We start from the raw sequence: 10,354 nt of genomic DNA on the forward strand, positions 1-10,354 counted from the left end.
TGATTTTTAAATGCTGCTTAAAATTTCTATATATACCAAAGATCAAATATAAGTAAATGAAATGTGGCTGATAAAATTATACATACTTTAAAGATGTAATTATGATGCCTTAAAATGTTTAAACTGAGTTTACATTCAACAAAAATTAGACTCAAAAGCTAATCAATTAAACCACTTAAACTTAAATACGCCTAGTTTATAGGTTAAAAGTACCATAAGTATTTAAATGCTTTCAAGATGCCGTTAAGTTGATAATACAAAAAAAAAAAAAAAACTTGCATGTACTCGGGTAAGTAGATATGTTCATTTGTTCACCTGAAAACACAAATTAACTTAAAAGACGCATTAGGTGAAATTGATATAAAAAAAGCTTTTGACCGAACATCTCAGCACTTTCTATTTGACAAAAAGCAATTTAAAGATTTTCATGCAATATGTGTATGTACATTAGGGTGGCTCTTATTTTAAGAATGTTGCGCTAGTCATCAGTTTCGTTCCATTATATAAAAAAAAATGGTGTTAAACAAAATTTAATTTTGACGGTATAAAGGGCACCCTCGGCCGCGCCGGGGACTTGGTATTTGAAAAATTAAATTAAACCTGTTAAAGTATATTTTTCAAGAACCTATTGTAATAAATTCACAATTTAAACGTTAAAGTAGCGTTCCTATTTTATGGATAATATTTGGAAGTTATTTTGGAATTTTAATTTTTTCGATATGGTATAGGTACATACGTTATTTTCAGATTAAATTTTTTAGATTATAAATAACGTCACCAATTGTACTTTTTTCTGCGGAGCAATATTGTTTTTTGACCAATTGTACGGCGTACGGTACAATTAAAAGTCAAAACAGTGGCGGTTCAAGAAGGTCGGTGGCGCCTGGCGGAAGAACTCGTAAGCTCTATCGATTCATCAATAGGCGGAAGGAACAACTGAAAATACTCGTACATATGTACTGAAACTAAACGCTTTTGTTTTCAAAGTAAATGATGTAATATTTTATTTAGGGCCGTTTGTTCAAGTCTGGTTAACACTACCTACCAGTTAAAAATGATTATCGACGTTTTTGACATCAAGCATACATATAACATGTGATCGATTGAGCAGTCTTTGTATTTATCCGGAACTTCTACCTCCGAATTGTGTTAACCGGACAGTGAAAGTACTACCCTTAGGGCCGTTTTCACCATCTCTGGTTAACACTAATCTCCAGTTAAACATCGTTACCGACTTTACTGACTACAAGCATATAACATTGTGTCGATAACGTCGGTAACGATGTTTAACCGGGGATTAGTGTCAACCAGGCTTTGAGCAACCGGCCCTTAAAGTAGTAAATAACATGTGTATGTAAAAGATTAAAAGTATAGACATAAGGCAGAGTTGATCCGAATCAACTTGTTAATTCGGAATTATCTCGGGAATTAACTGCTCAAGTTCCAGATTTTTAGTATAGACAGACGGCAACTTTAATCCGGATTAACAGTGCAGTTGATCTGATCAAATTGTACCCAGACAGATGGCAGTATTGCGGATTAAGCGAGCCGGTCGGGGTCGTGGGTTAAAATCCTACAGCTACGAAAATTATTTTTTTTATCGTTCCTTCAATTATGACTTTTATTTATTTAAATGTAATTATAGTTGCTGTGGTCTCTTTTAATAAAATTAAACTCCAAAATGTTAAATAAACTTGAAAAAAATTTGAGAGAAACAACCATTAATCATTATATGAGTAAAATAATTTAAATCAGCATTTAATTATTTTTTTTTATAATTTTTATTTTTGTCGCTTAACAACAATAACTGTTATTGAATTTTATTTTTTCACTCAACGGAAATGATTATTATTTGAGTTTTATTTTTTCGATCACAAATAATGAATATAAATATGTAATATGATTTTTAGTTCTTCGCTCAGAGATAATAATTATTATTAAGTTTTAGTTTTCCACTTAAAAATAATGAGTATTATAAAATTGAAAGGACAATACAGACGCAACCTACTGAAAGTTCGACATGAAAATTTTGGGATGTATTCCTTTTATTGTCGCTACCTGTTGTGAAATCACAATGTTATAGCTTTTGAGTTTTTTTAATGATCATTATTCTTAAGTGAAAAAATATAATTCAATAATAATTATTATCTTTGAGCGAAAAAAGTAAAAAGGAAATATTAGTTATTATATTTAATCTTTATTGGTTAAACTCGAAAATAAACATCATTGTAAATTACGGTAGGACGTACGAACACAAATACGTGAGTGTAGTTAAAATGGTTTTACGACAACTACAACTTGTTGATTTTTTTGGTTAAAATTTAAAAAAATATTGATTATTTTCCGTGGAAATAACATAAAACTAAAAAAGTTTAATTTATTAGAAAAAATTAAAAACAGATTGTAAGAATGGATCGTAGTGGTGATCGAAACTGGATACCCCTGAGATGTAAATAGTACACAGTTCTGACCACTCGGTTGCCGCGGGCGCCAAATTAGTTTTCGTTATTGGTTTACTAGTTCGCTCAGAAACCAAAGGATGCAGAGTGCACGGTGGACGGATTGCATGGTGAAAACCGGTTTTCCTATCAGACGGCTTTGCAAATCGTGCACATTGCAAGGACTTCGCAAGAATGGTGACTGTATTACCGGTCACGATGTATGTACAAAGATGTCCAGGCTATAGTTTTGCATGTTCTCCGTATTTTACGTTCTCTGTCAGTGTTGTCATCGAAAATACCCCTAGTCGTAATCGGATGAAATGTAATGTTTTCGCCCTCAAGAATGGAGGGCGTCGCAATGAGCCCGTATTTGCCATATTTCACAACTTTCTATTTCTAAGAAAAACTAGAGAACATGCCAAGTTTCTGCGGATTCGGTCAACGCTAACTATTCTTTCCATTGCCTGGCTATAGTCGAAACACTATATCAAATTTAAATTTGTCTCGATTTAAGCACACAAAATGTATGAAACCGGGCTATGGCTTGTGTGAAAGCTCTAATAACTACACAACCCGGCTGTCGGTTATCCTCTCTGAAAAATGTGTGTCCTTTAAAATTTGTATCCTTCAATATCCTTTAACAGCCAAAATTGTTAGCATAAATCGTTAATTCTAAGAATAAGTAGTATCAAAGCATATTTGAAATTCGATTGTTCAGTTCACTTTGAGGAGAAATGCGTTATGTTTCCCGTATGTGAATTGAAGTATCCTGTCGGACTCTATTCCAGCTAGTTTTTCTATTGACTGAATAATAGCGCATTAAATATATCGAATTTTTTTAGAAAGTGCCTTATAAGAGCTACCCTAATGCGCACATAGTTAAATGAATAATAATTCACAAAAAGTTTTGCATGGAAGGTTCAAAATGTCAGCACTCTTTGGTGCGCATAACAGCTTGAAGTGAAGTCGTTCGAAAATGTTCGAAAACATTGCATTTAAGAGGCCGAAAATTCACTCCAAGTTGACATTTCAAAAAAAGAATCACTTTCAGCGCCAAGCTGAAATTTTTAACGCACCCTAATAGGTCTCCTACTTGTCTTTGTATTAGCTTGGATTAAAATTTCAACAAACAAGATAATCGGCCCTATCGCGTTTTTCCCATGAACAAATATTCCCAAAAATTACAAAGCAAAACAAAAACAATTTTTCCCAATTTGTTTTTGTTTTGCATGTCAAATTATGGGAATGATTTATTCACATGGAATTAACGATAGGGCCGAATATTACTTTAATACGAAATCAACAATTGCTGTGCATGAAAAATTGTACGCAAAATTTGCATGCACAACTACTGCAACGTTAAGCGCGTAGTTATTCCCGTTTGATGTATTACTTTTAAACTTGCTTAAATTAACAAAAAAATAAAAATACCAATTAGCTTGTAAATGATGTCTAGGTTGTTCCCGCAAACGGGGAAAATTAAGCAACTGAAGGTATATTAAAAAAATTTAATTTACTAAAAGTTCGCAGACTTCTGAGGCCTTTAAGGTTTTTGTGGTTTTTCCAGTTTAAGGGAATAAATATCACTATTATTCATATTTATGTATAGTCTATGTATTACTACCATTACGAAGGAAAATTTTTATAAATGTACACAAAAATTGTTTATGCTCAATTTCTACTAGAAAGGTACGCTTGCTCAAATCCATTTAGATTATTTACATAATATTTAAGCCTTTTTAAATAAAATGCATTTACATGATTAAATTTTTTTTTTATAAAAAGCTACCTATTTTCCATTCATACTTCATTACTTATTTATTGTAATATTAATTTATTTATGTACACTTTTCGTGGTTTTAAATGAAATAAAATGAAATAAGCTTTAGTCTATAAATATCTTGTTTACTATCGTTTATAACAACGTATTTCCACTTAACTGGTGACAATCGATATACTGGAAAATTAATTGTATGTAAACGTTAACAAGTTAGTTCCAAATTTTAAATAAGAATTATTGTATTTATTCAATAAATTGTAAAAGAACTATAAAACCTAAAAATGTGTTGTAATAAAATTTGCTTTTTTTCGTATATGAAAAAATGTACATATTTACTTTATAATATATGAAGGTTGGTATAAATGCAACAATTAAATTTATTAATAAAAAATAAAAAAATATTTGACGCCCACAATTTGTTGTGATTTTACTATACAAATGGAGGGTCCTACACTTTTACGCCGACTCCGAATGTCAAATGGGTTTAATGAGAGCAGAAATATATTTGGAGGATTGACACTGAGTAGCGACGGCTTTTAGAAAACAATTTTTATAGATGTTGTTTGTTCAAACCAGTAATCGAACCTCGGTCCTAATCACTCGATCCCGCCACTGAGCAATTCGTGCGTGATTGATTTTCAGGAATTCTATACCATTTCTATGAAATGTTTACAAATACATGGAACACTTTAAGCGCATTGAGCGATCCTAAATATTTTTTGATTTCAAAATAAAAAAAATAGTGGTGTATTTTTTTCGGAGAAGAACAATCCTAGGGGGTGAGATCATTAAAATTCCAACTGTACTTTTTCACATGCATTTTTGGACCACTCTACTATACACACACGCATACCCATATGACTGTCTAGAAAATTGTGTGTTTTAAATCTTTAATTGTTTGTTATAAATTGAATGATGTTTACAATTTTTGCAACGCTCACTCAATTTATAGCCATCAACCATATTGTATCAATAAATTACTAGCGAGGTTGGTATCTGCGAAATTGTTTGAATTCTTATGAGAGCAAAAATTTGTTTACAAACAACATTCCCTGTATGTATGTAATTGAAATGTTGCTAAGTAAAAATTTTGAAAGAAATAAATAATATTCAATGTTGTATGAATTATGGTACAAAGTTTTTAGCTAGTTCAAGAACTTTTGTAATGCAACTGCGAAAAAAATCAATTTCGACTGTTAACCAATTTTAGATTAAAAAAAACTGTTTCATTAAAATTGTTGGCCTTCAGTTAACCCCAACCCTAAACCAGCAGACTATTTCTGCTCGGTTTGTCATAGATTGGTCCATCAAAATCTGACATGACACTCGGATCAGGCAGTGTGGTGGACCAGGAGCTTCTGACTGGATCTCACGAAACTTGTCACTTTAGGGTTGTCATATCAACCGATATCTGTGATTTCCGTAGTAGTGAAGACATCTCAGGACTTGTTACCCTCGTTTTCTTGGGTTTCGTAAAGTGCATATCACACTCTCGGCACTTAGGGCTATAAACGCGCGGATAAATCCCTAAGTTGGGCCTTAACCAATTGGCCAATGTGAAAGGATGATAACATAACACTGTGATAGTAACACTGGATCTGCCGGCATGGTTAGTCACACTGTACTGCTCGAATACATGGAAAATCTTATCGGCGGCGACAATTAAGCACGGATTTCCGAATGGTGGTGTCCTTTCTCTCTCTATATCTCGAATATTTCCCGCCAGTGAGCATTTCCTTGATCTCGTACGAAGATTACTTTTCGTTTTTTACGTCGGGGAATGACATGGCTTGTCTTTCAAAGTTATATCTCAGATCATTCTAGCTTCAGTATTCCATGGATCCTTGCACTCTCCCTTACGAAATCAACGGAAATTATTGTTACTATTTGAATGGAGGCGATCGTGCTGAATTTAGGCATACATGGTCGACCGCAAATGACCCGAAAATTTTAGGTGTTACCTTTGACAGCTTCCCATCCTTCTCGCTTCAACTCGCTGGAATGTTGGAATACACTAAGAAAAAATTGATGAATTTATAAACCTCTCTAAGGATATACAAAGAAACAGGTATCTTAACAGATCACAGCATATTAAGAAGTAGTAGTACAAACTTGGGATGTAGCCTAGAGAAGCATGAAGTTTAAATGACATTGTGTAGCTTCTGCCTGATCCTCGAATGCAATACAATATCGAGAAGTCGCGGAAATAAATAATTCGAGTCATTTAGCCTAGAGGTAAAACACATACATATGCGCCTACATTGAACCTATGTCTCCAAATTAGCCATAGGGCCGGCTCGATGTCTATTCTCGTGTAGGTGAAGTCTTACGGGGCGGATCTCTCCGAAGAAATCATATAGTAGGACGTTGTATTCCTTCATCTCCATAACCTTTCTGCGTCGGGCGTCGGACATGAAAGACAGTATGTGACCGTAAGTGTTTAGGATGTTTACAGATTTTCCCTCGTTCTTGCGCTAGATGGTTTGCCGCAAGCCGGCCAATGGCCTTATATGTAAGTTGCTAGCAAGATCTATATGTCGGCTTCCCAGATGCTGCCGGCGTCATTGACTTTCACATCGGGTTCTAATGAAATCTCCTTGGTACATCTGTTGAAGAGTGAGGCGATGGATTTTGCAGCAGAGGTATCGAAGCCGGGCATGTGCTCCTTCCGGTAGCAGCCAACAACCAGAAACTGCTTGCTTAAAACTAGGTTGTATTCCCAGACTGTAAGCATAGATGCCCCATTATACAGGTGGTGTTCAAGCGACATCTAAAAGGCATCCTTTCGATGTCCGACAAGTTAAAGCTTCGTCCACTGTATGCAACTAGTGATGTCGGCTTGTGACTTGAGGACTTCGTACTTTGTAGACAACTGTGGCTGTGGGCGCGGAGGACAGAAAGTTATTAACGGTAACTTTCAAGTGGAAAGTTCCCACTCTGTCATCACGTCTCGTCGGGTTGGTACATCCGGACGGGATGAAGGCAGTCGCTACAGCAGTGACTACATTGCGGAGCTGACGTTCGCCAACATGTACGTTTGTAGGTGTTGAAAGGGCAGCGTGGGTACTCTCGGTAACTTCCGCGAAGCTGTCCCAGTCAGCTTTATTGCAGATGAAATACTTAATCGGTAAAGTCGGTGGGCTATTGTTAACTTTAATGATATGTTGGACAACCCCGGTGGGGGGTCGTCGTTCATTATGTAAAATGTCGCATCGTCTATCTACTCAGCGTGGTGCGCGTGTCACCTACCACCATACTGTTCGCAGCTTTAAGTTACTTATGTCAGTGTAAAATCCTGCCGGAAAACAGGTCGCTTGGGAGGCTGGTCGCTATGCGAGGGTTGAAGAATAAGTGGGGTAATCTACCTTGGACCTGAAGTCACTTGTCCACTCACAGGTGCTGCGCAGGCCAGTCGAAAGTGACATCATTCAAGGCAGCAATTGCATTTGCCGAATGCGACTTTCTGGTATATCCTGTTCTGGCACACGTATACAGATGGGATAAGGAACCAAAAGCTTGTGTTTATTTCTCACACGGGAATTGGTGCGGTTGGAAAGTGAGGTAGTGGGGCGACGACTTAAGGGAGTCGATTTGTTGCTCTCGTGAGCTCCGTAAAGCCGAGGGGCCCTTGCGGAAGTCAGAGGCTATGCACACAAATGGTGGCGTATAGTTTAAGCAGCATGGGGCCTCATACCCTGTGGTCCTCCCCCTGTGTGAACAAAGGCCTGAACAGGTACTTAAGTGGCTGCATCCGTTGCAGGGGGCGCACAAATCCGAATTGGAATTCGCATGGAGTAATATCTGGTATAATCAGCAGAAGGTTTCTGATCCGAGGTTGGATTTAATGTAGAATGTGGAGCAACTCTATAGACGAAATAAGATTGATGGAGTTCGCCGAACTAAACCAAAACCAACAACAACAGGTCGAGAAAAACCCCGACTCAATACGATACGGTGAAGTCGTGGAAATGACTCTGTGTTGCTCTCTTCTGTTGACTATACTGACCCTTTATCGTTTGCCACCAACCAGGCGATCGCCTTTCTCGTTGCTAGTAGGGTCCTTTTTCGACTTCCTTCCCGGTGCTACAGGCTAGCGACTTGATGAGAAGTAACAGAAACTAAAACAAATCTTGATATTTTGGCGCCATCGACGTAAACGTCAAGTTTTAACCTAATCCCCTTGGTCTGTCAACTGACTACCGATTAAGAATACCAACAAAAACTGAGGTTAATTTCCAGTTAAATTTTACCTTTTATTTGAACTTCAAATAGCTCTGCAATTCAAAAGCAGACAAAGCAACGGAAACTAAATAAACTTAACAGGCCAGTAGCCAAATTGAATTTGTACTTCCTCATTGTTATTTTGTGGGAATTTTCCCACTCCTAAATAAGCGAAGCTGAATCAGAAGGTTATGAAACTCTGACCATTCTAAAGCACTAAACACCTATCGATTCAAAAGATCGAAATGACGGTAGGTATATCGTCACCTGAAATGCAAAAAGACGTATCAAAAATCGCCATTGAAATGGAAAAAATCGTGACTAATAATTTTTTTTTCATAAAACGATGTGGTATAACTCCATGATTCAATAATAAAAGGTTTGCTAAGAAAAGAGTTTTCTCGCTCCCTCTTGACAAAATTGGTTCCCCTAGCAAGGCACTGTGAGTGGGTTCGTGTGTGTGTGCAAAGCTTTTGTAAGGGAGTGACAAAACTCGAATGCCACTAGTGAGCAAAACTTGAATTACACAGGCCGACAAAATTTAACCAACATTCAGACCCAGAAACCAGANATCCTGTAAACCGGACTGCTATTGGAACAGACTAACTTTAAGATGCCAGCCTATTATTTTGGTGGGGAAAACATCTGCAAGGCTACATAACCTCAAATATGGGCAAAAACGGTGTTTTTTGCAGTTTTAGGCTAGGATATCTCAAAAACCAGAGCTGATAAAGCAATTCTGAGGCCAGATTCGGATTCATCGCATCAAAATCCTTCGAAAATATATAGCCCGGTTTCTGGCCTGTGTTATTGAATCATGGTATATCTCCCCTCGATGAAATGAATTTTGAATTTTTTATTAGTTACGACTGTTGTGGTTCTTGTTACATCATACAAATTCCACAAATGGTTTTTGGGGATATAATCTGGGTCCTTCCGGTTACGTAGACCCGACTGCTGTAAAACGAAATGACGGTACATTTTTTTATATTTTTCTGACTGGGTTACTACATATGTATTTCTCTTTGAAGGGTTTGATTGATTACGCATACCTAATAAAGTGTTGTTGGAAAAACCAAGTACAACACACAAGTGTCTTATAGGCGGCATACACGGTGCGTCTGACTCGCGAGTCATTTGTGTACGTGTTGACTCGCCTTCAACTACACACAGTTGAATCATTCAGAGTCATGACGGGAGTCATGTTGGTGCAACTAACACATATTTATTTTCACAAACACATCCAAACCGACTCACGAGTCAGACGCACTGTGTATGCCGCCTATTACCTACCAGCGTCAATGTCAATAAGTCAAAATAGCATTGTTATTAATTCAGGTGTTACGCTATTCTAAATAAAATTTTGTCATAGAAATTTAATGCTTAGTATTAATTAAGCCATTTGCAACCGAAGTTCGTATATGGTAAAATATCTACAAAAATTACAAATTTAAAACACATACATACATATGTATACACATTAGACTGCATCACCAAAACAAGTTGCGGATTTTTCGCCGAGATTACAAAATTTATTATATTTTAAGACTTCCACCAAAATATTTCGGAAAAAAATTAAGATTTACGTGAGCTGGACCGATTGGAAAATAGTACCTCCAAAAATGGAGTTTCTTTATGAATAAAAGTAGTTTCTTAAGAGATTTTTGGAAAACATCCCATCATATGACAAAACAGTTTAAGCTTTAAAAATCTGCATAAACATATTCAAACATTTTTTCAACGGAATCATAATAATTCGATTTTTGATGTTTTTTTTTTACCTTTTTTCAAAGATTTGTTTAAGAAAAACTTGAATAACTGGGCCAAAACTATACCGATATAGACTTCATGTCCCAATTTTTTTTTTATCAAATACCAACACATCTTAATTCAACATGGAATTAGGCTCGTT

The sequence above is a fragment of the Rhagoletis zephyria genome, unplaced genomic scaffold, assembly GCF_001687245.7.
Source record: "Rhagoletis zephyria isolate East Lansing unplaced genomic scaffold, Rhagoletis_zephyria_1.1 Rzeph_scaffold_00037, whole genome shotgun sequence".
NCBI classification, from domain to species: Eukaryota; Metazoa; Arthropoda; class Insecta; order Diptera; family Tephritidae; genus Rhagoletis; species Rhagoletis zephyria.